At 41.8% G+C, this 5200-nt stretch overlaps 1 pseudogene across 1 annotated transcript; it reads left to right on the forward strand.

The window, feature by feature from the left end:
- Positions 1-3510: 3510 nt before the first annotated feature.
- On the forward strand, positions 3511-4689 carry LOC308417784 (L-lactate dehydrogenase A chain-like; annotated as a pseudogene). The gene is made up of 2 exons: positions 3511-3748; positions 3919-4689. The product of its transcript is annotated as an L-lactate dehydrogenase A chain-like (transcript).
- Positions 4690-5200: the final 511 nt, after the last annotated feature.

A 5200-nucleotide genomic window follows, 5' to 3' on the forward strand; every position in this document is an offset into this window, starting at 1 on the left:
ATAAGAATATTAAAAGATGTAAGTGAAAAGAACCAAGTAAAATACAGACATATCATCAGTATTTTACCAGAACCTCAGGAGAAGCACTAGAAGCCAGAAGATCATGGGAAAATGTTGTGCATGAACTAAAAGATCATAGAGGCCAGTTAAGGTTACAATTTCCAATAATATTGTCAATCATCATAGATGGAGAATCCAAGACATTTTGTGACAAAAATCTAGTTTAAATAATATATGTCTACTTATCCAACCCTACAGAGGATACTAGAAGGAAAATTCCAAAACAAGTAAGGTAACTATGCCTAAGAAAACACAAGATATTAAGCATCTCACAGCAACATCAAAAGAATACAATCTCACACACATAATACCATCTTCACAAACAAAAATAGCAGGGACTTAAGTTCATTGTTTTTTAATAAATCTCAACATCAATGGACTCAATTGCTGAATAAAATACTGGCAAACAGGCTGAATATGCAAAGAGAATACATCAATTTTCTACATAAAAGAATCACATCTCAGCAACAAAGACAGAACTAACTCAGAGGAAAGGGTTAGAAAAAAGTTTTCTAAGCAAATGGTCCTAAAAAACCAGCTGGAGTAGCTATTCTAATATCCAAAAATATAGACATTTAACCAAAAGTATTCAAAAGAGATGAGAAAGGAAACATCATTCTCATCAAATGAAAATTCACCAGGATGACCTCTCAATTTGGATCATCTATGCTCTAAATTCGATTGAAAACATGTTCATAAAATAGACTTTACTTAAGCTTAAAACACACATTGTAACCCACACTATAATAGTGGGTGACTTAATATCCCACTATGACTGGTGAACAGGTTTTGTAACAGAGACACAGTGAAAATGACAGAATTTATGAACCAAATGCATGTTATACCTGATGACCGAACTGAACTATACTACTCCTGAACATATACCCAAAATACTTTCCACCATATCATAAGAACAGGTGATCCACTGTGTTCCTATAAGCTTTATTTTTAGTATAGCCAGAGATTAGAAGTAGCCCAGTTGTCCTTCAACCAAAAAATGGTTACAGAATATGTAGTTCATTTACACAATGTAATATTTTTCAGCTTTTAAAAGCAAAGCCGTAGTTATTTTTTCAGGCAAATAAATGACACTGAAAAATATTCTGAGTGAGGTAACTCAGACCTAAAATGACATGCATGTCATATACTCAAAATATAAAATGAAGGCCCAAGTGACAATGCTTCAGTATCACTTAAAAGGGGAAAGGAAATAATCAATGGAGGTAGTGTGAAGAAAAGACCTGGATGGGAAAGGGGAGAAGGGCGTGGAGAAGAAGAGCAGAATCAGGTATGTTGGGGGAGGGGAGATAAAAGAGAACCAGAGGGCCTAGAGAATAAATGGAAATATGCATCTATCAGTGCATGGGCTGTGACCTCTTATAAGTACCAGAGTTCTAGGATGTGAGAGGGTCCTAGGACTCAATGGAGATGACCTTAGCCAAAATGTCTAACAGTAGGAACGTTGAAGCTTAAGATAGATGGACAGGGATAGACAGGGATAGATAGACAGTAGATAGAGAGGGCACTCAGTGGAGAGTTGGGGTTACCTTCAGAGTTTCTACCCAGTATTGTTTGAGACTAAAAGAAATGCAAGGAACAAAATGGAGCAGAGACTAAAAGCAAGGCCAAACAGTGACAGGCCCAACTTGGGACCCATCCCAAGGTGAGACATCAAACTCTGGCATTATTACTAGTGCCATGTTTTCTTCTAGACAGGTTGTCCTTTAAGAAGCTATACTCGCAGCTGACAGATGCAGACACACACATCCAACCATTGGACTGAGGTCCAGGACACCTATGGAAGAGGTAGGGCTGGCAATCCATAGGAAGTCCAATAGTATCAACCTACCCAGATCATTGGAGTTCCCAGAGACTAAGCCACCAACTAAAGAGCATACATGGACTGGTCTGTGGCTCCTGGCACATAGGGTGCAGAGGACTTCCCTGTCTGGCCTCAGTGGAAAAGAATATGCCTAACCCTGTAGAATCTTGATGTTCCTCGGAAGGAGGATGTGAATAGCAGATGGGGGTGACTGAAAGGGAAGGAAAGATGGGATAAAGAACTGTGGGAGTGGAGACCTAAAGAGGGCAACATTTGGAAAGTAGAGAAATGATAATTAAAAGAGAATTAGTTTGAAAACAAAGAATTTGATCCAATTAGATGTAGTTTTGTGTAAGGTGATATATGCAGCTCAAATTTAACTTTTTTAAACATATGGATGTCTACTTAGCCCAACACCATTTGTTAAAAATGCCTTCTTTTCTCCTGCTTAAGTTTTTGCTGTTTGACAAATTTTAAGTCCTAGAGTTACTTGTAAAAAGAAAACAAGGGATGAAGGACAGGAGGACAGAGAAAAAGAAGGAAGGAAAAAAAGAAGGAAAGAAGGAAGGAAGAGAGAGGGGGGGAAGGAAGGAAGGAAGGAGAGAGAGAAAGAGAGAGAGAGAAAGAAAGGAAAGAAGGAAGGAAGGAAGGAAGGAAGGAAGGAAGAAAGAAAGGAAGGAAGGAAGGAAGGAAGGAAGGAAGGAAGGAAGGAAGGAAGGAAGAAAGAAAGGTATGCTGGAGGCACTGTCATTTTCCCAGGCCACGAAGCTGTTGCTCACCCGTTGCTCCCTATCATCCACCAGGGGTCTCAAAAAACTAGAAGCTATCATCCTGAGTGAGGTAACCTAGTCACAAGAGAACACACAGAGTATGCAGTCACTGATCAGAAGACACTAGCCCACAAAGTACAGAATACTGAAGAAACAATTTACAGACCTTATGAAGCTCAAAAAGAAGTGAGTCGAGAATATGGATGCCTCAGTCTTTCTTAGAAAGGAGAACAAAACAATCATGGGACAAAATAATGGGACAAATAGAAAAGAAGGGATTGAATAAAAGATCATCCAGAGACTGTTTCACCTGAAGATCCACCCCATATGCAGTCACTAAACCCAGACAATATTGCTGATGCCAAGTAGTGATTACTGGCAGGAGTCTGATATAGATGCCTCCTCAGAGGCTCTGCCAGAGTCATACTGATACAGATGAGGATGCTTGAAGCTTACCATCAGACTGAACATGGGGCTAGAGAAAGGACTGAAAGAGCTCAAAGGATCTGCAACCCCATTCAAAGAAATTTATCAACCACCCAAACCCTCCAGAGCTCTCAGACACTAAAACACCAAACAATGAGTACACATGGAGAGACTCATGGCTCCAGTTGCATATGTAGCAGAGGATATCATTCTCTGGCATCAATGGGAGGAGAGGATTTTGGTCCAGTGAAAGTTCATTTTCTCATTGTGGAGGAATGCCAAGGTGCTGAGGTGGCACAGGGTGGTTGGGAGAGGGAGCACCTTCATGGAGGCAAGGGGAGGGGGAGGAGGAATGACAGTTGGGTTAAAGAGAATAATATTTGAAATGGAAATACAAAGAATATCCAAAAAAAGAAAGATTCAATGTCCAAGATGGCATCCCTCAAAGACCAACTGATTGTGAATCTCTTAAGGAATTGCAGGTTTCTCAGAACAAGATTTCACTTGTTGGGATTGGTGCTGTTGGCATGGCTTGTGTCATAAGTATCTTAATGAAGGACTTGGCAGACGAGCTTGTTGATGTCATGAAAGACAAGCTAAATGAAAAGATGATGAATCCTTAGCATGGTAGCCTTTTCCTTCAAACACCAAAAACTGTCTCCAGCTAAGAGTTGTGTGACTGCAAAGTCCAAGGTGGTTATTATAACAGCATGGCCCACTCAGCAAGAGGAAGACAGTTGACTCAATTTGACCCAGCATAACGTGAACATCTTTAAGTTCATCATTTACAACATTGTGAGGTACATCTTCATTGAAAACTGCTTATTTTCTCAACCCCAGTGGATATCTTGACTTACATAGCATGGAAAATCAGTGGCTGTCCCAAAAAATCTAGCTATTGGAAGTGGTTGCAATCTGGATTCAGCTTGGTTCTGGTACCTGATGGGAGAAAGGCTGGAAATTTAACCGTTCAGCTGCCATGGGTGGGTCCTGGGAGAGCATGGAGACTCCAGCGTGCGGGTGTGGAGTGTGGTTGCGATCTGGATTCAGCTTGGTTCTGGTACCTGATGGGAGAAAGGCTGGGAGTTCACCCGCTGAGCTGCCACTGTTGTGTCCTGGGAGAGCACAGCGACTCCAGTGTGCCTGTGTGGAGTGATGTGAACGTTCCTGGTGTTTTTCTCAAGTCTCTGAATGGGCACTGGTGCGGATAAGGAACAGTGGAAGGAGGTTCACAAACAGGAAGTTGACAGTGCACGAGGTGATCAAGCTAAAATGTTACACATGCTAGGCCATTGGCCTCTCTGTGGCTGACTGACCGATAGCATAATGAAGAACCTTAGGTGGATCTATCACGTTTCCGCCATGATTAAAGGTCTCTACGGAATCAACGACGATGTCTTCCTCAGTGTCCCGTGTATCCTGGGACAAATTGGAATTTCAGATGTTGTAAAAGTGACACTGCCTCTTGAGGAAGAGGCCTGCCTGAAGAAGAGTACAGATACCCTCTGGGGAATCCAGAGGAACTGCAGTCATAAAGTCTTCCCAGTGTTCCTAGCCCTTAGTTGTCCAGGCAGCAGCAGGGTTTCTATAGAGAACACACTTCTCATCTGAGCTCTGGTTAATACAGTTGTGTTAGGCGGTCTGGGGAAGATCTCAGTTCCCGCAGCTAGCCTGCTGCTAAGTAGCACTTGTGTAGTGGTAACTTGGTTAGTGTGACAAACCAAGTGTCACCAAGACACCGTGGACTGTGTGCAGGCTTTTATTATCCCGTGATCCTGCTGCATCGCTGCGCTGAGCACCCTCACCAAACATGCCTAGGCCAATGAGTTTCCAGTTATTCATAGTCTAGTTCCAGTGTGTAAAAGTTCTACAGGATAAGGTATTATGTGTTTGTAATATACATTGCAATATTATGTGAAACATAAGGTCTACATACGGATGATGGAACCAACTACTCAAGTGTCATGCCAATGAAAACATCAAATAAAACTTGAACAGTGAAAAGAACAAAATTATCAACCAACCAAACCCACCACAGCTCCCGGGAACTAAAACACCAACCAATGACTTGTGATGGAGAGACCCATGGCCCCAGGTGCATGTACAGCAGAGGATAGCATTC

Source organism: Micromys minutus (genome assembly GCF_963924665.1).
Source record: "Micromys minutus genome assembly, chromosome: 2".
In the NCBI taxonomy this organism is placed as follows: Eukaryota; Metazoa; Chordata; class Mammalia; order Rodentia; family Muridae; genus Micromys; species Micromys minutus.